The 25,948-nt window shown below is 47.9% G+C and overlaps 1 long non-coding RNA gene across 2 annotated transcripts in view; it reads left to right on the plus strand.

Moving 5' to 3' along the window:
* LOC135068112 (uncharacterized) overlaps positions 1–25,948 on the plus strand; it is a 78,928-nt gene that overhangs the window by 52,389 nt on the left and 591 nt on the right. The window lies entirely within an intron of this gene.

Here is a 25,948-nt window from a genome sequence, read left to right on the forward strand (position 1 = left end):
GTAGCGTTTTGTAGGCTGCAACCATCTTCCCTAAGAGACGAATGCACAAGTGCAAGGACACCATCAGCCTGGGAACTTTCTGAACCATCAGTCGGATACTCTGAGCCTTGTCCTCTGGCAGGAACACTTTCTGTACCTTTGTATCCATGATCATCCCCAGAAACTGGATGTGTTGGGACGGTGACAGATTGGATTTCTTGAAATTGAGTATCCAACCATGTTGTAGGAGAACCACGTGAGTGATCAAGGCATGGTTCCGAAGGATCTCCGATGACGCGTTGAGGAGAAGGTCATCTAGGTACGGGATAATTGTCAACCCCAGTGCTACCATGACTGCCATGACCTTGGTGAACACTCTTGGAGCCGAAAACAGACCGAATGGTAGTCCTCTGAACTGGTAATGATCCTGTAGTACTGTGAATCTCAGGAAGTCTTGATGTGGCTCCCAAATGGGGATGTGTAGGTACACATCCTTTATGTCCAGGGATATTATAAACTCCGCTGGTTCCAGACCCGCAATTACAGAACTGACGGACTCTATCTTGAATCGGTAATAGGTAAGGTATTGATTCAAGGATTTCAGATTCAGAATGGGTCTCACCAAGCCGTCCAGCTTCGGAACCACAAAGATTTCAGTAATAACCCTTTGTCCGTTGAGGGCCTGGGACTGGCATTAATACTGCCGAGTCCAAGAGTGACTGAATCGTGGTGTGGGTGAAACTTTGAAATGTATTTTGTAACCTCTGGACACCAAAGTACGAACTCACGCGTCCGCGGACGTGTGTATCCATGCCTCCAGGAAATTCCAGAGACGAACTCCGACCATGGGGGAACCCGGGTAGGACCGGAACCCTTCATGCCACTGTTTTCTCACTAAGTTTGGTCTTTTGGCGACGAGTTCAGCCTCTTCCACCCTTGGGTTGTCCCGCCTAACTTTTGGATTTTGCCCAAAAGGAATTTGAGGCGCGAAAGGAAGGGCCAGAATAAGTAATTTTAGGTTGTGGGGCTATTGATGTTAGGAAAGTGGACTCCCCCCCCCCCCCCCCCCTTCCCCTTAGCTTGACAGATTAACTTGTCTAGCTCTGTTCCAAAGAGAACTTGTCCTGTGAATGGTAAGGTTTCTGCAGTTCGTTTGGATTCTGTGTCTGCCTGCCAGGAATGCAACCAAAGGGCTCGCCGAGCCGCAATCACGGAGGCCGAGATCCTAGCCCCCACTTTACCAATATCCTTGGAAGCATCTCCCAAGTAGGCCACTGATTCTTTAATTTGTTCTGCCAGAACGATTAACTCCTTAGTCAGAACACCAGCTTCCAAATCCTTAATCAGTTTGATTGCCCAATGCTCCACTGCCTTGTTCACCCAAGACCCGACCAATGCTGGACGAAGCAATGCTCCTGCGGCTGTATACAGTATATAGATTTTTAGTGTTTCCATATTATGATCCGATGGTAACTTTAAGGCTGTGGCCCCCGGGAATGATCTTTGACAGTCTTGAAAGTGAAGAGTCCACCGGAGAAGGCTGTTCCTATTTTTCTGTCATAGTGGACGGAAAAGGGCATGTCAAAAGGAACCGTTTCGGGACTTGAAATCATTTGGGTGTTCCCAAATCTCAGACAAAAGTTTATCCAGTTTTGTCGAGAAGGGAAAAGTCACTAAAAAAATTGCGCCTATTCCCAAATAGAGAAGTGTCTGGGGAGTCTGGATTTACTGCGTCCGCAATGTTTAATACTTGAAGGACTGCCACTATCATGGCTTCCACCCCTTGCACGTCTTCCTGTGACATGGTATCCTCACAATTCGACAAGTCATCGAGCTTTCCTTCTTCCTCATCTCCTCTCACTCTATTCCTCGTCCGACTGAAGTATCGGCGGAATAGTCCTTTTCTATCTAGGACGCTCAAGTGCCGATAGTGCCTGCCTGGTGGAGGAATCATTCCGCTTAATTAAACCCTCTATGGACTTAGCCAGCCCCATTGCCTAGGCTAATTCTGTAGGGAGAGAAAAGGGTAAGGAAGCTAAGTACGAATCTCCTAATCTGGCTGATTCTCAATGTCTGCAAGAGGCCGTCAATTCGGATCGGAGATCCGTCATAACCTGTGCCAAGGCCAATGCCCGAGGAGAGTTGGATCCCTCTGCAGAGGTTCTCGCATGGATCATCTGGTGCTTGTGGTAACTTTTTAGTGCATACAAAAAACTTTTGGGAAGTCTTTTGTGCTGTACCCTTTCCTAACATTGTGGTCCAGGTCCAAGAAGAACAAACACTCAGACATGCACCCACGTAACAGACAAAGCACACTCAGAAGCTCTTTTCCCATTGAATTTGCACTGTCAAAATCCCCACTGCAGCCAAAAGCCCTTTCCCTGTGAACTCCAACCTCCAGTGAGTTGAAGAGATCCGGGATAATGCAGGGTATGATCACAGGTCTCCAAAATCTGCAAAATAAACAGAGGGAGAAGTAACAGCGCATGTTGTGCTGCCTGAGCTTGTGTTGCTGAACAAGCTCCACCCCTTCTTTTTCCCGTTGCCCTGTACCCGCTCAGTGCCATTATAAGCCTGGCTGGGTACTTCAGGCTATGTGTATAGAGCCTTGCAGGACGCTGACTGAATAGACACGGCTATCAGCCCCCCTTCTTCATAATGAGAGCACTACTAACAGACCCAGCCACTTTGGTAACCACCGCGGCTGCTGTCCTGCCATGTCTGCGCTGAAGACCCTCTCAGAGCCTGCGTTGTTAAAGCGGGAGGTTTTCGTTTACCCTCCTACTGTGTGCGCTGCCCATGTTTCACCCCCCCAACCCCCATCTCTGAGCCTGCACTTCGTTCCGCTGCTCAGCATCTGTTGAAGCGGGGAGGCACTCTCCCAGGTGATGTCAGGGGGCTAAGCAGAGCTCTGATTAGTAAGACTTAATACCTAATCTAGAGACCCCAGGCGCACGGCTTGCAGCAAGGACTCTGGCAAGAGCTTTCTGTAGCAGGCTGCTCGAGGACCTGGACACCACCTTTTGATAGGTGGTAAAGGGCCACCCTGAGGTACTCTCTTCTTTCCTTTTGTAGTGCTAGAGCACCAGCAGTATGTGACCGGCTCCTTTGGCACATTAAAAAAAAACTGGGGCTGATGGGGGGATATAGGGGGAGGAGTTTACACACTCTTACAAGAAATTTTAATGTGCCAACTCCTGATAGCCAACCGTCTATCCCCAGTGTCTACAGCCTCCAGTGTCCCCTAGTGGATGTTTGAGGAAAAAAAACACTAACAAAAAGTTTAAAAAGTTATTTTGTTTGTACAATCTGTGTGCGCTGTACCCCACAGCGACTTTTTCATGTAAACCAAAGCATTGTGACTCCCCGCTATTGGTGTTATTATTTGGAATTTAAATATAGAAAACAAAAAAATCTAAAGAAAAAAAAAAAGGTTATTTCATTTGTACCTATCTCACTGCGACTTTGTTCATGTAAACCAAAGCATTGTGACTCCCCACTATTGGTGTTATTATTTGGAAATAAATATAGAAAACAAAAAAATCTAAAAGAAAAAGTTATTTCATTTGTACCTATCCCACTGCGACTTTGTTCATGTAAACCAAAGTGTTGTGACTTCCCGCTGCTTGTGTTAGTAAAAAAACTGTGAAAACCCCCAAAAGTAAACATATGCTGAAAAAGTTATTTTATTTATGCAATCTGTGTGCACTGTACCCCACTGCAACTTTGTTCATGTAATCCAAAAGTGTTGCGACTCCGTGCTGCTAGTGTTGTTTGGAAATAAATATAGAAAAAAAAATAGTTATTTTGTTTGTACAATCTGTCCGCGCTATACCTATCCTACTGCGACTTTGGTCATGTAAACCAAAGCATTGTGACTTCCTGTTTGCTGCTACTGTTGCTTGGAAACAAATATTGGAAAAAAAATTAAATAAAAAATGAGTTATGGTAGATTTACCATGGTTAACTCTTTTTCTTCGAGGTCCATAGGATCCACAGTCCTTACATCGGGGTGTAGGTGGTAGGATTCGACCGGGCACCAGCCTTTAGCTCCCAGGATGCTCCGTTCCTCCTTCCCATATACCCCAGCCTAGCGAAGCCAGTTTTGTTAACAAGCCCAAGGCAGGAGCAGAATTTCAAGAGAGAAGGAAGACCTGAACATACAAGACACACTTTCCCACATAGAAGAGAAACATCAAAAAGGGAAGAAAAGGGGCGTGGCCTAGCTTGCAAGCTGAGAGGAAGCGTTCTCTCTGAGCTCCTGCTGGCCTCGTCTATAAACCGAATATATAAAACCAATTAAAGGTCCTCAGGCACCTCCAATCAGGTACTCCTGCTCCCCTAAGCACGATACACCAGAGGGGCCAGGTTGCGGAGCCGGGGAGCCCTTCTCAGGGCTCCTGCAGGTTGCGGCCTTCCCCTCCCCAAGAAGCCGGGGACTGTGGTACGACCCCCCCCCCCTTCCCCCCCCTATCAGAAGCGCGGCTGGACGGACCGAGGAGCTGAAGAAAACGGGCGGACAGGTCCGGTGACCAGAAGGGATTAGAACCGTCACCCCCAACGCCGGAGACCCTCTACTTACTTGAAGGGGAAGCGGATGACGGAGACGGCTCCACGCGGCGGGTGAGTCCCCTCGTGCTGACGCACCCAGGACGGACATAGGAGCTCCGTACCTCCTCGCCCCGCGCCTCCCGCCTCTGCAGCGGCTCTGCGGGATATCACGTCCAGGCCCTGGGCTCCCGCGTACCGTGACCTCCCGGCGGCCCTCAGACCGGGGCCCCGCGCATCCGCCCAGCCCGAAGGATCCCACGTCGGCCTACTTAGAAGTGAGGCCTCTCTCTCCCCGTCGCTGCACTCTGGAAGGGGCTCCCTGCCACCCATGCCAATCCCCTAGGCCGGTGTCCGGATCAAAACAGAGGCAGCCCGGCAGACTCAGGGGTAGCCCGGAGGCCATCTTGGGAGCAGCACACACCCCATTAAACCGGCTCACTGCGGCTCCATCTGGTCCCTTGGACCTCACTAAGTGCTCCCCTCCTTACTCCGTGGTTCCCACCTCTGCAGCAACACCAGCCGAGGCCTACAGGGTATAGCGAGCAGGCCTTGAGCCCCCGCGTGCTGCGGCCTCCCGGCGGCCCTCAGACCGGGGCCTCGCGTACCCGACCAGCCCTACGTGTCCCACATTGAACACGACCTAAACGTGCGGCCCCCCCACCCGGTGCGGCACATTATAGGGTGCTCCCTGCTGTCCACACCAATCCCCCTAGGCCGGAGACCAAAACAAAAAGGAAAAAATAAAAAATTAAAAAAGAAGGGACAGCACGGCAGACCCAGAAGAAATACGGCAGTACTTACCCCAGAAGGCCGGCCCACTGTGGCCCTATCCCAACATCTGAGCCTCACTCAGTGCTCCCCTGGGAGACCCCCCTGACATAAAACGGCGGGTCAGTTCACTGCCGGGTGGCTGAGGGAATACCTCACTCTGCTATCACCTCTACCCCCTGAACATCCAATCGTGTTCTATAGGAGCTCTTACGAGCCGGTACTACTAGACCAGGCAGCACCTCGGAACACCATTACCACTATATCGGTACTATCTAAACACCCTGCGGAGTCGTTGACCCCCCCCTGGCATCCACACACACTACGCCGGCAGGGCCTTGGGCATCCCTAAAAGAAATCCCGGTCCCCGGTGGACCCCAAACCTGCTGGAACCTGAGAGCGTACATTCACTGCGCTGAGGCTCGACCATTACCTACAGGACATGGCACGCCCGACTGGGCCCGTCTGACCATCCTCTCCAAAGCGTCTAGCATGTGATCTCGATATGTACTACACTTGGTCTCGTGTGTGATCCTAATGATATAGGAGCTTCCCTCATCCTTCCCAGGTGTTGACAAGTAACCTACCTCACCTCCGCCACTATGCCTAAAGGGGGGAAAAAGCCGAACGCCCATAACCTGGTGGGCTACTTCAAGAATCCTGCTCCATCCTCCACCCGGAGAGCAACCTCACCCCCACCCACTCCAGCAATATCTGACAAAGACTCAGACGATGACTCTTCCTCCACTCCCGCCACAAAGGCTGATGTCGCCCTTCTCCTATCCGAGATGCGTAATATTAAAAAATCAATACGTGCAGAAGTACAAGAGGCTATCTCGGGTCTAAAATCGGACGTGGATAGCCTGGGCACCAGAGTAGATGCCATCGAAAGAAAACAGGAAGAGCTTATCGCCTTCCAACAAGAATCAGAACAGGAGATATCTCAAATGCGTACGGATGTTATGCTCCTAGCGGACAAACAAGAAGATTTGGACAACAGGGGGCGCCGGAACAATCTTAGAATTCGTAACGTCCCCGAGACGATAGAACAAAACCACCTCACGGACTATCTACTCCGCCTCTTCCGTTCTCTCGCTCCCTCCGTCCCAGACGATATGCTTCTTCTGGACAGGGCTCACAGGGCTCTACGTCCTAGATCCCAAGATGCTAAAACACCAAGAGACGTAATACTCCGCTTTCATTATTTCGCGGTCAAAGACCAAGTCTACGCCAAAACTAGGAGGATGACGACGATCCCGTTCGAAGGCTCCGATCTCTTGATCTTCCAGGACTTGTCGCCGGTCACGCTGAACAGACGGAGGGAATTAAAAGACATAACCAAAGCTCTAAGAGATCATAATATCCGATACAGATGGGGCTTCCCCTTTGCACTCCAAGTCAGAGCAGATGGTAAATTCCTCTCCGCTAGATCCCCAGATGAGGCCCTTCAACTACTACACCAACTGAACATCTCCGGCCCTCCGACCTCCCCTCATCACTCTCTCCCAGTCAACACCTCCCCTTCTCTCACAGCTCCAGCCTCAGAATGGACCACCGTCGGATCTGCATCACACACCTTCCCAGATACATGAATTACCATGTATAGATGTCCAGGATAGGACTTGTGACCACACGAGTCCACAACGGACTACAGGGGGTCTTTCCGCACTATGCCAAGATCCCCATACGGTGTAGAGCCTTGGGTTAAGATAATGTTTACCATTTAATGCCTTGTTGATCCTGTTGTGGGGGGACCTGTCCGGGCCCTCGGGGCCGGGGTTCTTCGTGGCTGGCCGCGTGGGCTTCGGTCCCGGGAGGCCCGTACAGGGTGAGTTTTGTTTTTTCTTGTTCTCCTTTTTTACCTCACACAGGTCTTAATATTATTGTTGTTAATATGCGTTCAGCATGCCATGTTTACCCCCAGTCCTACTAATGTTGTTACCCTCCCCCCCCCCCTTCCCCCCTCCCCTTTAAGCTCCCCTAGCTTATTGTTCGCACTGCGTACATTTAAATATAGTATGATCGCACACGGGACCCGGTCTCCTCTCTGAGCAGCTGGGTTCACCCACCCCCCATTCGACCTTTAGGGTCGACGTCGGACGACCTAGACCTGCGGGTCTGTCTCTCCCTTGGGTCCGACTGACGAGAATGGATTCCCTCCGCCCTTTAACCACTGATGCTAATATATGCTTGTTCTTCATCTGTTCTCCTACCCTCACTCTTCCCTTCTTCCTGATCCTCTTTCCTTTTCCTTCCCCCCTATCTTTCGGAACTCTGCTGGCGCGCTTCCACATGAAAAGTGCTCTGCTCTCAAACCATGGTCCTTAGGATAATCACATTGAACACGAAAGGTCTAAATAGCCCACGCAAACGCTCCCTTTTATTTCAATCCCTTAAGCAACTTAAAGGCGATATCGTTTTCCTACAGGAGACCCACTTCTCAGGTAAATCACACCCAGCACTTAAGTCCAAACACTTCCCGCACACTTTCCATGCTTGCGACCCCATACACAAGAAGAAAGGGGTCTCTGTACTCTTTGCTAATCATTTAGATTTCATCCCTTCTGAAATACTGAGCGACCCTGAAGGCAGATACTTGTTGCTGGTAGGGTTGTTAAACGGGACTCCCTATACATTCCTAAATGTCTATGCTCCAAACCAGACCCAGGCTCCCTTTTTCCACTCCTTTAAATAGCCTCTTAGCCCTACACAGACGCGGTAATGTGGTATTAGGAGGGGATTTTAATGTGACTTTAGACAGCGCTCTGGACAGATCTAAACCTCTGCCCAGATCCATGCGCCCCTCACACACGCGCAATGCAACTGCTTTGAACCTCCTGCTGTCACGGCACCTTCTCTTCGATGCATGGAGAGTAAAAGAGCCGACTGCCAAAGACTACACTTACTATTCCCCCATATACGATGTTTACACGAGATTAGACATGATTTCTCTATCGTCCTAAGTGGATGCTGGGGTTCCTGAAAGGACCATGGGGAATAGCGGCTCCGCAGGAGACAGGGCACAAAAGTAAAGCTTTTACAGGTCAGGTGGTGTGTACTGGCTCCTCCCCCCATGACCCTCCTCCAGACTCCAGTTAGATTTTTGTGCCCGGCCGAGAAGGGTGCAATTCTAGGTGGCTCTCATAAAGAGCTGCTTAGAGAGTTTAGCTTAGGTTTTTTATTTTACAGTGATTCCTGCTGGCAACAGGATCACTGCAACGAGGGACAGAGGGGAGAAGAAGTGAACTCACCTGCGTGCAGGATGGATTGGCTTCTTGGCTACTGGACATGAAGCTCCAGAGGGACGATCACAGGTACAGCCTGGATGGTCACCGGAGCCACGCCGCCGGCCCCCTCACAGATGCTGAAGCAAGAAGAGGTCCAGAATCGGCGGCTGAAGACTCCTGCAGTCTTCTTAAGGTAGCGCACAGCACTGCAGCTGTGCGCCATTTTCCTCTCAGCACACTTCACACGGCAGTCACTGAGGGTGCAGGGCGCTGGGGGGGGGGCGCCCTGGGAGGCAAATGAAAACCTTTAAAAAGGCTAAAAATACCTCACATATAGCCCCAGAGGCTATATGGAGATATTTACCCCTGCCTAAATGTACTAAATAGCGGGAGACGAGCCCGCCGGAAAAGGGGCGGGGCCTATCTCCTCAGCACACGGCGCCATTTTCTGTCACAGCTCCGCTGGTCAGGAAGGCTCCCAGGTCTCTCCCCTGCACTGCACTACAGAAACAGGGTATAACAGAGAGGGGGGGCAAAATAAATGGCAATATATTAATATAAAAGCAGCTATAAGGGAGCACTTAATCATAAGGCTATCCCTGTCATATATAGCGCTTTTTGGTGTGTGCTGGCAGACTCTCCCTCTGTCTCCCCAAAGGGCTAGTGGGTCCTGTCTTCGTATAGAGCATTCCCTGTGTGTCTGCTGTGTGTCGGTACGTGTGTGTCGACATGTATGAGGACGTTATTGGTGTGGAGGCGGAGCAATTGCCAAATATGAGGATGTCACCTTCTAGGGGGTCGACACCAGAATGGATGCCTTTATTTGTGAAATTACGGGATAGCGTCAACTCGCTTAAGCAGTCGTTTGCCGACATGAGGCGGCCGGACACTCAATTAGTGCCTGTCCAGGCGCCTCAAACACCGTCAGGGGCTGTAAAACGCCCCTTGCCTCAGTCGGTCGACACAGACCCAGACACAGGCACTGATTCCGGTGGTGAAGGTGACGAATCAACCGTATTTTCCAGTAGGGCCACACGTTATATGATTTTGGCAATAAAGGAGATGTTACATTTAGCTGATACTACAGGTACCACTAAACAGGGTATTATGTGGGGTGTGAAAAAACTACCAGTAGTTTTTACCGAATCAGAAGAATTAAATGACGTGTGTGATGAAGCGTGGGGTGCCCCGATAAAAAACTGCTAATTTCAAAGAAGTTATTGGCTTTATACCCTTTCCCGCCAGAGGTTAGGGAGCGCTGGGAAACACCTCCTAGGGTGGACAAAGCGCTAACACGCTTATCAAAACAAGTGGCGTTACCCTCTCCTGAGACGGCCGCACTTAAAGATCCATCAGATAGGAGGATGGAAAATATCCAAAAAGGTATATACACACATGCAGGTGTTATACTACGACCAGCTATTGCGACTGCCTGGATGTGCAGTGCTGGGGTAGTTTGGTCAGAGTCCCTGATCGAAAATATTGATACCCTGGACAGGGACAATATTTTACTGTCGTTAGAACAAATAAAAGATGCATTTCTTTATATGCGTGATGCACAGAGAGATATCTGCACACTGGCATCACGGGTAAGTGCTATGTCCATTTCGGCCAGAAGAGCTTTATGGACACGACAGTGGACAGGCGATGCGTAGAGGAGTTATTTGGGGTCGGTCTATCGGATTTGGTGGCCACGGCTACGGCCGGGAAATCCACCTTTCTACCTCAAGTCACTCCCCAACAGAAAAAGGCACCGACCTTTCAACCGCAGCCCTTTCGTTCCTTTAAAAATAAGAGAGCAAAGGGCTATTCATATCTGCCACGAGGCAGAGGACGAGGGAAGAGACAGCAACAGGCAGCTCCTTCCCAGGAACAGAAGCCCTCCCCGGCTTCTACAAAAGCCTCAGCATGACGCTGGGGCTTCGCAAGCGGACTCGGGGGCGGTAGGCGGTCGTCTCAAGAATTACAGCGCGCAGTGGGCTCACTCGCAGGTAAATCCCTGGATCCTGTAGATAATATCTCAGGGGTACAGGTTGAAATTAGAGACAGAGCCACCTCGCCGTTTCCTGAAGTCTGCTTTACCAACGTCCCCCTCAGAAAGGGAGACGGTTTTGGAAGCCATTCACAAGCTGTATTCTCAGCAGGTGATAGTCAAGGTACCTCTTCTACAACAAGGGAAGGGGTATTATTCCACTCTTTTTGTGGTACCGAAGCCGGATGGCTCGGTAAGGCCTATTCTAAATCTGAAGTCCTTGAACCTGTACATAAAGAAGTTCAAGTTCAAGATGGAGTCACTCAGAGCAGTGATAGCGAACCTGGAAGAAGGGGACTTTATGGTATCCTTGGACATCAAGGATGCGTATCTCCACGTACCAATTACCCCTCACACCAGGGGTACCTCAGGTTCGTTGTACAAAACTGTCACTATCAGTTTCAGACGCTGCCGTTTGGGTTGTCCACGGCACCTCGGGTCTTTACAAAGGTAATGGCCGAGATAATATTTCTTCTTCGAAGAAAAGGCGTATTAATTATCCCATGCTTGGACGATCTCCTAATAAGGGCAAGGTCCAGAGAACAGCTAGAGATGGGTTTAGCACTATCTCAAGAGGTGCTAAAGCAGCACGGATGGATTCTGAATATTCCAAAATCCCAATTAATGCCGACAACTCGTCTGCTGTTCCTGGGGATGATTCTGGACACAGTTCAGAAAAAGGTTTTTCTTCCCGAAGAAAAAGCCAAGGAGTTATCTGACCTGGTCAGGAACCTCCTAAAACCAGGAAAGGTGTCTGTACATCAATGCACAAGAGTCCTGGGAAAAAATGGTAGCTTCTTACGAAGCAATCCCTTTCGGCAGATTCCATGCAAAGGGATCTGTTGGACAAATGGTCAGGGTCGCATCTTCAGATGCACCTGCGGATAACCCTGTCGCCGAGGACAAGGGTATCCCTTCTGTGGTGGTTGCAGGAGGCTCATCTATTGGAGGGCCGCAGATTCGGCATGCAGGATTGGATCCTGGTGACCACGGATGCCAGCCTGAGAGGCTGGGGAGCAGTCACACAGGGAAGAAATTTCCAGGGAGTGTGGTCGAGCCTGAAAAAGTCTCTTCACATAAGCATTCTGGAACTAAGAGCAATCTACAATGCTCTAAGCCAGGCGGAACCTCTGCTTCAAGGAAGACCGGTGTTGATCCAGTCGGACAACATCACGGCAGTCGCCCATGTAAACAGACAGGGCGGCACAAGAAGCAGGAGGGCAATGGCAGAAGCTGCCAGGATCCTTCGCTGGGCGGAGAATCACGTGATAGCACTGTCAGCAGTATTCATCCCGGGCGTGGACAACTGGGAAGCAGACTTCCTCAGCAGACACGACCTTCACCCGGGAGAGTGGGGACTTCATCCAGAAGTTTTCCACATGCTATTAAACCGTTGGGTAAAACCAATGGTGGACATGATGGCGTCTCGCCTCAACAAAACACTGGACAGGTATTGCGCCAGGTCAAGAGATCCGCAGGCAATAGCTGTGGACGCGCTGGTAACACCTTGGGTGTACCAGTCGGTATATGTGTTTCCTCCTCTGCCTCTCATACCAAAGGTATTGAGGATTATACGGCAAAGAGGAGTAAGACTAGTGGCTCCGGATTGGCCAAGAAGGACTTGGTACCCGGAACTTCAAGAGATGGTCACGGACGATCCGTGGCCTCTACTTCTGAGAAGGGACCTGCTTCAGCAGGGTACTTGTTTTTTTTTTAAAGACTTACCGCGGCTGCGTTTGACGGCATGGCGTTTGAATGCCAGATCCTAAAAGGAAAAGGCATTCCAGAAGAAGTCATTCCTACCTTGATAAAGGCAAGGAAGGAAGTCACCGCGAAGCATTATCGCCGTATTTGGCGAAAATATGTTGCGTGGTGCGAGCAGCGGAGTGCTCCGAGGGAGGAATTTCAACTGGGTCGTTTTCCTACATTTCCTGCAATCAGGATTGTCTATGGGTCTCAAATTGGGATCTATTAAGGTTCAAATTTCGGCCCTATCAATATTCTTCCAAAAAGAATTGGCCTCAGTCCCTGAGGTCCAGATTTTTATCAAAGGAGTACTGCATATACAGCCTCCTGTGGTGCCTAAGGTGGCACCGTGGGATCTAAATGTAGTTTTAGATTTCCTCAAACCCAATTGGTTTGAACCACTAAAGAATGTGGATTTGAAATATCTCACATGGAAAGTGACTATGTTACTGGCCCTGGCTTCGGCCGGGAGAGTATCTGAACTGGCGGCTTTGTTTTATAAAAGCCCTTATTTAATTTTCCATTCGACATAGGGCAGAGCTGCGGACGCGTCCGCATTTTCTCCCTAAGGTGGTATCAGCGTTTCACCTGAACCAGCCTATTGTAGTGCCTGCGGCTACAGACGACTTGAAGGACTCCAAGTTGTTGGACGTTGTCAGAGCCTTAAAAATATACATTTAAAGGTCGGCTGGAGTCAGAAAATCTGACTCGCTGTTTATACTGTATGCACCCACCAAGTTGGGTGCACCTGCTTCTAAGCAGTCGATTGCTCGTTGGATTTGTAACAAAATTCAACTTGTACATTCTGTGGCAGGCCTGCCACAGCCTAAATCTGTTAAGGCCCATTCCGCAAGGAAGGTGGGCTCATCTTGGGCGGCTGCCCGAGGGGTCTCGGCATTACAACTCTGCCGAGCAGCTACGTGGTCAGGGGAGAACACGTTTGTAAATTTTTACAAATTTGATACCCTGGCAAAGGAGGACCTGGAGTTCTCTCATTCGGTGCTGCAGAGTCATCCGCACTCTCCCGCCCGTTTGGGAGCTTTGGTATAATCCCCATGGTCCTTTCAGGAACCCCAGCATCCACTTAGGACGATAGAGAAAATAAGAATTTACTTACCGATAATTCTATTTCTCGGAGTCCGTAGTGGATGCTGGGCGCCCATCCCAAGTGCGGATTATCTGCAATACTTGTACATAGTTATTGTTAACTAATTCGGGTTATTGTTTAGGAAGCCATCTTTCAGAGGCTCCTCTGTTATCATACTGTTAACTGGGTTTAGATCACAAGTTGTACGGTGTGATTGGTGTGGCTGGTATGAGTCTTACCCGGGATTCAAAATCCTCCCTTATTGTGTACGCTCGTCCGGGCACAGTACCTAACTGGAGTCTGGAGGAGGGTCATGGGGGGAGGAGCCAGTACACACCACCTGACCTGTAAAAGCTTTACTTTTGTGCCCTGTCTCCTGCGGAGCCGCTATTCCCCATGGTCCTTTCAGGAACCCCAGCATCCACTACGGACTCCGAGAAATAGAATTATCGGTAAGTAAATTCTTATTTTTCCTGAGTTCGGAGCCTGCACAAAGTATAATTGACACCTCCATTCACCCCAACACGTGGTCAGATCACGGTCCGGTCACCGTAGATGTCGCAGGCCCACACCCACCCGCTCGCCACCCTGTGTGGAGATTGAACGATAGACTCCTTCTTAATCCCCAAACGAAAGCCCACATAGCCGCCGAAATCTCCCACTACTTTGAGACAAACACATCCCCGTCTGTCCCCCCTATGTTACTTTGGGACGCTCACAAAGCGGTCATACGCGGATACCTGATCAGTGCCTCCTCTTATAACAAGAAGGCCAGATCCAAACGCATCCGGGAACTCACGGACATGCTTGGCTCCCTCTCACTGAAACACAAAAAAACAGGGTCCGAAACGGACCTCTCCGCCCTATCTGCGGTCAGAGGTGAGTTAAACATGCTCCTGACGACGAAGGTGGAGACCAGCTTGAAGTGGCTCAACCAATCCTTTTACGAAAAAGGAGATAAAGCTGATCGGCTGCTAGCCTCTAGGCTCCGGGCTAAACTTACAAGGAATAACGTTATGTCTATCCAGCATCCCTCTGGTGTGAAGACTAGGGACCCCAAACGCATCACTGAAACTTTCTCTCGCTTCTACGAGAAACTATACAACGCCCATAAGACCACTCAGACGAAACTAGACTTTATTGGGGCTATTCGTACCTTCCTATCCCAATGCCATCTCCCTCGTCTAAGCCCATCGGTCTCAGCCGAATTGAATTCGGAGATATCCGAAGAAGAAATTGCCACGGTTGTCAAATCCCTAAAACTTAGCAAAGCTCCTGGCCCAGACGGCTTTACGGCCGCATATTACAAGACCTTTCTCCCCCAACTTACACCTCACCTCTCAGCCCTTTTCAATGCTGTCTTGCAGGGAGCTTCTTTCTCCAAAACGGCACTGGAGGCCAAGATAATAGTCATCCCTAAGGAGGGTAAGGACACATCTATTTGCGCTAACTACAGGCCTATATCATTACTTAACTCAGATATCAAGATCTATGCCAAAATATTAGCTCTCCGTCTAAATAGAGTCTTACCCCACCTTATCCATAACGACCAGGTAGGATTTATCCCCGGCCGTCAAGCACGAGACAACACGAGACGAATTATTAGCCTGACCCACTATATCAACCTTACACACACCCCTGCTCTCTTGCTTTCTCTGGACGCGGAGAAAGCATTTGACAGAATAGGGTGGCCCTTTATGTTTGAAACTCTTGCACATCTGGGCTTTCAGGGGGAATTCCTTACAGGGATACAAGCCTTATATTCGACCCCTTCCGCTAGGGTATCTATAAACGGAGTACAATCTGACCCTTTGGACATCTCCAACGGTACCAGACAGGGCTGCCCACTCTCACCCCTGATCTTTGCCTTAGTGATAGAACCATTAGCAGCCCGAATCCGAGCCTCGCCCGACATCGGGGGGCTAGGAGTAGGGGACTCTGTCTACAAGATTTCCTTGTTCGCAGACGACGTCCTCCTATCACTTTCCTCACCTCACACCTCTCTGCCGAACCTTTTTACTCTCCTGTCTGAATACGGAAAGTTATCGGGCTACAAAGTCAACTGGTCCAAGACGGAAGCTCTCCCCTTCCACATCTCCCCTCCCCAAATAGCCAACATGCAAAACAACTTCAAATTCACCTGGTGCACCTCTAAAATCCGATATCTGGGGGTCTATATTACGAGCCGCTATGGAGACTTGTTTAAGGAAAATTTCTCGCCTTTGCTTAAAAATCTTAAGGCCGATCTCCATAAATGGCAATCATTAATCATATCTTGGTTAGGCCGTATCATAGCTCTGAAAATGAATATTATCCCCCGCCTCCTCTATCTATTTCAAACGCTACCAGTGAAAGTGCCGGACTCGGTACTGGCACAAATTCATACGTGGTTGCTACGTTTTGTGTGGAGAAATAAAACCCCTAGGATAGGGTTCTCTACCCTCCGCAGAGCAGTACAAGAAGGGGGGAGAGGATTCCCAGATATCCGTCTTTACTATCTGGCTACCCATCTCAGCCAAGCGGTTGCATGGTTCGCCCCTACGCAGTCCATACGTTGGCTCCAGTTAGAGAGGACACTTAGCCGCACTCCTCTATCGTCTCTACTCCTATCCCCTCCTAAATCTAGGCCTCCCCATTTGCAACTCCACCCGGTTCTGGAATTCACCTGTCAGATCTGGGACTATTGTACACGCCATTTCCACATGCTATCAGCCCCTTCGGCGCTTACTCCATTGTGGGGCAACCCTTCGTTCGTCCCAGGCCATTCCATGACCCGCTCGCACTCATGGTCGACACATAACATCCGCTTTGTTCTAGATGTATTGTCCGAAGGGGCCTGTACACCCTTACCGGAAATCGCGTCAAAATATGACTTCCCGGATGCGAATCCTTTTACCTATCTCCAGGTGAGACACTTTGTCTCGTCCTTAACAAGCACATCCCCATTCCAACCTCTCTCCACCCTGGAGTCCTATTGCTATTACAAACCGCTCGCTCGTGGAATCATCTCCCAACTGTATTCCCTTCTCCAGGTAGGGGATAAGGAGACGACCCCGGCTTTTATACTCAAGTGGGAACAGGACCTTGGCCCGATACCAGATGACTATGATTGGTCAGATGTCTTTGCGGCTGCCGCGAAATCCTCGATTTCAACCCTAGTTAAGGAAAACGCATATAAAATCTTATATCGGTGGTATCTAGTCCCCTCTAGACTTCACAAAATGTTTCCCTCCTCCCAGCCATTGTGCTGGAGAGGATGCGGCGGACACGGCTCTTTCCTCCATATATGGTGGACATGCCCTAAAATAGAGCTATTCTGGGATTCAGTCGCCCACTTGTTGAGTACAGTGCTCCAGACCCGGATATACAAAGATCCTTGGTCCTTTCTGCTAGGCCTCCCCACTGCCAATGCACCTCCGAACTCCGGTAAATTACTGACACAGATCTTGAACGCGGCTAGATGCGCAATTGCCCTAAACTGGAAAAAGAGGGAGTCCCCCCCTATACAACAGGTCATCAACAAAATATGGTACTTCGCAAGCATGGAAAAAATCACTGCATACCTCCATAACAGATCTTTTCAGTTCCTTCAAATATGGGAACTTTGGTTTGACTCACAGGCCCCCGCACACGGAGCTCGACCCCCCGGGAGCTCGACGGCCCTACTATTATGACCCCTGTACTCTCCTAGCCTGACAAGTGGCTCAGAGGATATCCTCAACATATCCTTTTCGTGTTCCCCGAGTAGCACTTTCCATTTAGTACTAGCGCCATGCGCGTACCAGTGCAAAACGGGGGCGTACCAGCGGCATTTCCCTAACCCTGCCACCTCTCCTCCTACTCTATTCCCTCCCCATCTCCCCTGTCTCTTTTTCTCGCCTCTCAGGTTCTATCTCTTTAGTCTCTACCCTCCTACAGTCATAATTACGAACCTGTGTCGGTTCCCACCCATCTGAATAGTCTCTGTCTACCCTGAGACATAACTCTTTGCTGTTTCTTTGCATTGTGGGAACCACATGTTCCTTATTTTAAGGTTATATTTCTGTTATCGGTAATGTAATGTTAGACAGAACAGCCCATCCCATGTAAGGGGGAAGGCTGCAGTAATGTTTGTAACCTGTAAAGTTTATACCCTGAAAATTAAAATAAACAATTTAAAAAAAAAAAGGGAAGAAAAAAAAAACATCCCCCAAGACAGGTGCGTCAGGGTGGGTGCCCTGTCGATCCTATGGACCTTGAAGAAAAAGAGTTAACCATGGTCTACCCTAACTCTTGTTTTCTTCATCAGGGTCCATAGTGATCCACAGTCCTTACATCGGGGATGTCCTAAGGCAGTTTCCCCTACGGGTGGGGATGCTCCTTGATAGACAGGTGAATCCGACACCCAAAGGAAGCATCCGGAGAGGCAAAGGTATCAAAGGCATAAAACTTCAGGAATGTGTTAATAGAAGACCACGTAGCTGCCTTGCAGAGCCGTAGCACCTCTATGAGCCGCCCATGAGGGACTTAATGAACGTGTAGAATGAGCAGAGACTGTATCCGGAACAGGAAGATCAACTCGAATGTAAGCCTCTGCAATAGTCATGCTCAACCACCTGGACAGCATTTGTTTACTAGCTGGCCAAACTCGCTTATGGAATCCATACAGGAGAAATAGAGAATCCATTTTCCTGATCACGCTGGTACATTCCACGCACTGGCGTATCTATAATGGATGCGGTGCAGATGGCCTCTGAGGCCAGAGGGGGCCCCCACCGCACATGATGCACCCATTGTTTAAATATTTACCCCTCTGGAGTCTCACGCAGACATCAGCAGCGCTGTGGAATCACCGTGAAAATGGCGCAGCGGGCATTTTTATTGTGCTCTGTGCATGCACAGTAGAGAAATCACTAGGAAAACGACTGCTGCGCCATTTTTCCCGGTGATCTACGCATACGCAGTAGAGTCTGAGCACTCTAGTGCTCAGACTTTCCAGCACTGCTGGCAGAGAGGAGTAGGCCCAATCGGAGGAGGCAGCACACGGACCTCCTCCTCTCTTAAACAACCCCTGGTTCCATGTTAAGCCTTACTGCATGAACCACACCCAATAAGGCCTCTCAAGCTGACAGATCCGGGGACTGAAAGGCTGGAACCTCTAGCTCCGTTTTTTTTTTTTTTTTTCAATTAAGTCCTTCTTTATTTACTTTTCCATTTTTTACAATACACTTTACAGTGTACACATACATTCTCCCATATATTGATTCATAATACATTTAAGGCAACTCTCTACATTACACTAAAATCTGTAAACCCCCCCCCCCCCCCGACCTCCTCCCACACTCAATTACCGTTCTAGGTATAAGCATACCTCTTATTTTAGAAGAACAATAGGACACAAGTCGTTGACCTTCCCACCTTTTTTACCTTCTTCCAAAATCTAATCTTCCTAAACCCAACGATATCCTACTTATATACAATAAGCTTCCAATAAGATAAGCTGATGCTTAATTCATTCCACACCCATTACATTTATAAGCTGTGAATTTTACCAATATACTTCATATCTATATTAAGTGCTAATTGCCTTAGTGCAGACTCATGCCTCACATATGTACTAACAAAGAGATATACATAGTTGTAAACCAGTGCTCACATCCGATAGACACTATCTAGTGTATATTCCAAACTATATTTAAAATTATCTATTATCATTTTCACATTATGTGTATTCTGTGACACCTCTCACTCTTTATAATACGTGTCTAATATTTTAAAACCCATACCCACCAGTAAAATGTGGCATTTGGAAGGAGATATATTATATTCCATACTTATGACTTGGTAATGGCCTTATCGATTCATTTATAATTTCCATACATTCCCATCAATTGGCCACCACAATACTTCTCTACTATACCCTTACTCCTAAACCATAGGTCAGGAAGAGATCAAAGGGGAGGAGTCACAAACAAAAAAGAAAAAAAGGGTTCTCTCTCCCCCCCCCTTCCCCATGCCCCGCAGCAGCTGCCTCATTATCAAAGTCAGTGCCGTAACCAGACATTTTAGCGCTGTGTGCAAGATAGGGCATCGGCACCCCCCTGTTTGTAAAATAGGGGCAGTGCGTGCCATAGGCATGTGCAAAAAATATAGGGGCGTGGCTTTGTGGGGAAGGGGTGTGGCCACAAAATAATACTAATTCATATTACATATTATAGTAGTTTCCATTATTCAAATTACGCCGCACAGTAGCGCCACTACACCAGGTAGAGCCCCTTTTACACATAACGGCGGACAGATTCCCCTTTTTACACAATACGGCAGACAGCGTCCCCTTTTTACACAGTATGGCAGACAGCGTCCCTTTTTTACACATTACGGCACACAGAGTCCCCTTTTTACACATTACGGCAGACAAAGTCCACCTTGTACACATTATGTCAGACAGATTCCCCTTTTTACACATTACAGCAGACAGAGTCCCCCTTTTACACATTAGGTAGACAGACCAATCGATAGACAGACAGACAGACAGACAGACAGAACAGATGATACCATCTCTCCGCTGGCTCAGGCAGTTAGGCTCCTTGGTGCTGGCAGCTCCAGAGGCAGGGGAGAAGGAAGAGGGGGGAGGAGGGAGCCGCAGCAGTGCAGTGTAACTGCCAGCAGCGCCGCTGTCCCTCTCCTTCCACATTGGCTGGCGGTCGCCACTGTGAATGCTGGGATGAGGGAAGTGCATCCCAGCATTCACAGCAGCGGCGGCCATCCTATGTGGAAGGAGAGGGACAGCTGCAGCAGCGCCACCACCAATTACATAGCGCTGCTGCGGCTCCCTCCGCCTCCCTCCTCTATCTTTCTCCGCTGCTCCTCTCCTCCTCTGGCACAGGTGGCTTGTAATGAGTCAATTTGACTCATTACAAGCCGCTGACCTTAGTTAATTTAGCCGTTGCTTAGTAACGGCACTGATCAGAGTTGACCCATTACACCCAAATCCTTTAACCACTAATTTATTATCCATTTGTCTAATAACTATCCTGCATTGTGCGCAGCCTTGACCTTCTCCAACAATCCCATTTCCCATGGAATTTCCCCAAGGCATTTCGGGAGGCATACATAACTCCCTTGTGTCTTATGATATCATTCACCAATGCCCTCCATCTAATTACCTCCGGGGTGTTACTTGACATCCATTCACGAGCAATAACAACTTTAGCTAATGTGATAATACTAATTATGTATACTTCTTATTGGTGTACATTCCATTTAGTCCCAGGCCAAGTATACAAATGCGTGGGTTTAATTTACATAATGCTGGAATTGTAAACCCTATGTCCCTCCATATTTGCTCCCAAAAGGAGTTTACCATTGGACCTTACCATATCAAATGCCAAAAACCTGCCATTTCTGATTTACACCTAGGACATAAAGTGTTGTCTCGAAGGTCCGCTCTATTCATAGATAGTGGCGTATGGTAAGTCCCTTTCCCATTTCAGTTTAAGGTTCTCCAGTGGTTCTAAGGATACTCTATCATTCAATAAAGCATACACTGATGATATCCGACCCTTATGGCCGAGTTTAGTCAGCATAATTTTAACAGGGGAAGAAGAAATAATTGGCGCATTCTGCTCAAACTGGGCCATTATGGCGTGGTGTAATTGCAAATATCTAAAGAAGGCATTTTTTAGGGATGTTGAATTCCTCCTGTAGTTGTTGAAATTATTTAAAGATGCCGTCCCTATATAGTTGTCCAAAAGTGGATACGCCCTTAAGGGCCCATATATTATCTTGATATTTTTACTAACTCTGGGAAGGCATCGTTATAGCATATCGGAGTCTCTCCATCTATGTACTGCCACCCATAAATATTATTTGCATACCTCCAAACCAACAATATCTGCCTTAACATGTGAGGCAGATTTTTTCCCGCTGTTACCGAAAGTAAAAACATTATCAGGGAAATATCTGAGTCTATCCTCTCATTCATCAGATCTTGTAATATAAATCCTACTGGATTTATTATCCAGCCAGACAGTTGAACCAACTGTGCTGCTATATAATAGAGCACAGGTTCTCAAACTCGGTCCTCAGGACCCCACACAGTGCATGTTTTGCAGGTCTCCTCACAGAATTGCAAGTGAAATAATTAGCTCCACCTGTGGACCTTTTAAAATGTGTCAGTGAGTAAATAATACACCTGTGCACCTGCTGGGTTACCTGCAAAACATGAACTGTGTGGGGTCCTGAGGACCGAGTTTGAGAACCCCTGTAATAGAGTCTCAAATTGGCTAAACGCAGACCTCCCATGTTGTTATCCTTATAGAGTGTTTTTATCGCCACTCTAGCTGGCCTGGCCCCCCATATATATGAGATTACACTTTCTATTAATGTAAATATCTTTTTAGGTATGTATGTCGGAGAGTGCTGCAGTACATACTGTACAAGTATTTGTGAAGAATACTCATTTTAAAAAGATTTATCCTTCCCAGTACAGAAAAAGGCATTTTTTTCCAAACATGGGCCTTTTTTAAAAACTTCTCTGTTACTGGATTAGTATTTTGTGTTACATAATCTGTAACCTGCTGTGTAATCCAAATTCCCAAATACTTAAATCTAAGTGTCCATTGCAGGCAATGTGCTACTTGCAGCCCCTCCGAAACATGCCCCGAAATTGGGAGAATATATGATTTTTCCCAATTTATACGTAAACCTGAAACCCCCCCAAAAACGTCAACAACGCTGAGCATTTTACCTATTGAAGTCTCTTGATCGTCAAGGAATAACATGTCGTCTGCATAGAGCGATATAACATCTTCCCTCTGCCCCATCTGCAAACCGTGGATTCCACGATCTGCACATATGAGGCAAGCAAGAGGCTCACTAGCCAGTGCGAACAATGCAGGAGACAGTGGGCAGCCTTGGTGCGTTCCTCTAGACAAAGGAAATGAATCTGATACGTATCCATTTACGGATACACGCGCGGTTGGTTCCGCATACATAAGTTGAATCCATCTTATGAAGCGGGAACCAAGCGCAAATTTTTTCAAGACTGCCCACAAGAATTCCCACTCTACTGAGTCAAAGGCCTTGGCGGCATCCAATGATACCACGACAGCCTCCGGCCCAGTCATACTACCTCTCTGCAGCTGGCAGAATAATCTTTGTAGATTCTGTATTGTTGACCAGGGGTGTATCTAGGGGTCCGAGCGCCCCTGGCAAAGTAAGGGACTGGCGCCCCCATATTTGAAATAGGGATGGTGTATGTGCAAAAAAGGGACATAATCTTGTGGAAAAGGGGCATGACCATACAATAGTTCCCCCAATTCAAATTACGCTACACAGTAGTAACCCTTATACACATTGGCCCTCATTCCGAGTTGATCGCAGCAGTTCATCGCATCGCAAACGGGCAAAAATCGCAAACTGCGCATGCGCGAAAGCATAAATGCGCGTGCGCAAAGGGAGCGATACGACGCTTGTGCAAAATGACTAACTGAAAATCAGCTCATACTACATCACCGAAAACAGGGAGTGACGGAGGCGTGGCAGAGGCTCGGCTTCGCTATCTAACGAAATGGGCGTGAAAGTGGGCGGCTAGTGTGGGAGTATGCAACCGGCAGTAGGCGTGTTTTGAGCAGAAATGCGTATCCGATGGTAAAAAGTACACAACAAATGTTCGCTATCTTAACGCAGCCGAGGAGTAAGTCTGCAGCTACTCAGCACTTGCGAAGTATTGTAAGTGTGTCTGGCCTATTTAGCAATTAATTAGCAAATTAATTCACCTGTTCAGCAATTACTTGCCAAACACTGCAGTTACAAATGACTCCAAACAGCAATTGTATGCCCACATAACAAATGTACATTTACCAGGTCTAAATCTGACACACTCACAAATAATGCACTGTCTTTTAATTATTTGGTAAAATACTTTGATGTTAACTGCATGTTTAAATCATTTGCTGAATACTTTGCAATTTAATCAAGTGTGAATAAACCAACTTATAAACTACATCAGCTAAATGTTCTCGACATAGACATATTCCTTTGTACATACCAAATAACATGAGCGACATAATGCAGCCTACACTTAATGTTACTTACTAACACTTTTTTGGGGGGGGGGGGGAATATGTGTCCATATCTAATACTATGCCATGTTGCCCCTAGTAACCCAAGTTCAATTCCAAGTTTTTTTTGTTTTATATGCCCAGTTAAGTGTTGTGCAAGGCATACATTTTTTACATTATAATATTCAATGTTTGTAAGAATATTCTGTTTGTTCCCTTGTTCCACAAATATAAATATGCCATGTTAAAGTTTACAGGGCACAGTTTTCAAGAGTGCATAACCTTTAATAAAACACACAAACAAGTGTTTTCCTTTTTTTTTTACTTCAATAAATAAAGTAAAGCAGCAACACAACATGGCTACAAATGAGCATGACATACAAAGATGGACATAGCAACAAGCAGCTGCCAGTGGCAAATTTGACATAGCAGAACCCAGTACTATGGTAACCCCATCTACTGGCAAAATATGAAGTATAATATTTACTAAGTATATGTTGTGAACCCCCAGCCAGACGATACTTTTAGGGGAACTGAGGTCGATTCTGGACCCAATACACCAACCCTAACATACACAGCACGCTAGGAAGAGGAAGATGGCTCAAGTGTACAGGAAAATAACTCACAGGCTACAAATCCAAAATTAACACAACCCTCTTTCACCTTGAGGGAGTTGTACATTCTGGCCACACAAGCCAAAAAAATAAACATAGAGGCAACATGTCAAACATGGGTGCTGGGCATCTGGAGAGACATCACTTTCTCTTCTTTTTCCCCGCCTGATCTTGTTCTTCACGGCTCGGTCTGCGAAGTGACCTTCGAGGGCCCTGCCCAGTGGGATGTTCTTCCTGGGCAGAGGGAGGGGAGGGAGCAGATGTGTCTGGCTCTCTGCCACTGTGGGCAAGGCAGCCAGCGATGTCCTGGAGCCCTTGCAGAATGGAATTGGCAATTTGTTGGAACGAGGAGGTGAGTTGCTCTTGGCCCTGCCTGATCTCTGCCAGACCTTGGCAGAGTTGAGCTACACCTTGCTCCACACTGGTTCTGTGCTCAGTAAGCCGGACAGGTATCTGGCTTACCTCCCGGATCATCCTGTCCTCAAAAGCATTCAGGCTCTCACCATACCTGGCAATTTGAGACAGGATGTCCGGGATAGCAGAGGGTTGGGTGGGGGGGCCAGTTGGAATCTGGACTGATGGAATATGTGGTCCCACACTGGCAGAGACACTAGGTCCCCCCACCTCAGCCTCAGCCACATAACCCTCCTCTGACTCTACCTGCTCGCCCACCTGTGCTGTGTTATGTTAAAAGTAAATAGAAGAATGAGTGGAAAAAGGGAATATAAAATCAACATTAGACTTTTGGAACCACTAAATTAGATTTTTAGGAATATGTGTGTAAACTTACCTGGCAAGTCATGTAGATTAACTATTTCAGGCAGGTCCGTGTTCATATGAGACACCCCACCCGCCTCCTCGTAGCTCACACAGTCCATCGCCAGCTCCTCAAGATCTGTGTATTCCACAGTGGACCTCCCCCTGTTGCCCTCGAGGGATTTGAAGTCGGCCCAACTACATATGTGAGTAGAATTAGGGGTAAGGGGCATAAAAGTTATGAATACCTGTTTTTATTGATAGTACACATGTTATGTATTTGGTTGCTATAGGCAACATCACATCTAGCTAAGTTTGTAATAATAATTAGGACAGAAAATGGTGTGTCAATATACACTTACCGTCTTCTAACTTCCTGTGAGGTGCGGACAATTGAGCCGACTTCATTAACAGAATCAGTGATGTCCCTCCAGATTCGATCTTTGGTTGCAGCACCCATGTTTTTGCTGCCTCTATGAATTTTTTCCATGGCCTGTGTGACCAAAACACGTAACTCCCTCTTAGTGAAGGCGGGCCGTTTTCTTCATTTTTGGATGTAGCCTGTGAGCTATCGTCCTGTCCCTCCTCACCATCTTCCTCTTCACTAGCTGGTTGTGTACTTTGGGTTTGAGATCGTAGTCCAGAATCGCCCTCAGTTTCCCCAGTATCTATGTCTGGCAGGGGATTCACAACGAACTCCTGTGTATCAGAAGATGGGGTTTCAACAGTACTGGGTCCTGCTATTTCAACATCCGCACTGGCAGCTTGCAGCATCTGTCTCTGCAGCGCTAGGCGCCTAGCTGTCAATGCGGACATCTGCTGCTGCACCATGTCCATCTCTGCTGCCATCTACTCACGTGTAGCCATGTTGCTGGTGGCATGTGTGTTTGCACAGCTGTCTTGCGATTTATAGCTGCGTGTGATTTCCAGTGCTGTAATTCGCACAGGTGTCAATTATGCAAATAGGGCCAGTAATTGTACATTTCTGAGTGTTTTTATTGCAGTATATTGCATAAAACTGTGCCTTTGTTAGCTTGCACATTTCTTACTGTTGTGTTGCAGTTGGCGTATTTAACACAACTTTTTATTTAAAAAAAAATTAGTATATTACAAAACAGAGTATGTATGGGTGTGCAATGCTCCTT

The sequence above is a fragment of the Pseudophryne corroboree genome, chromosome 1 (genome assembly GCF_028390025.1).
Source record: "Pseudophryne corroboree isolate aPseCor3 chromosome 1, aPseCor3.hap2, whole genome shotgun sequence".
In the NCBI taxonomy this organism is placed as follows: domain Eukaryota; kingdom Metazoa; phylum Chordata; class Amphibia; order Anura; family Myobatrachidae; genus Pseudophryne; species Pseudophryne corroboree.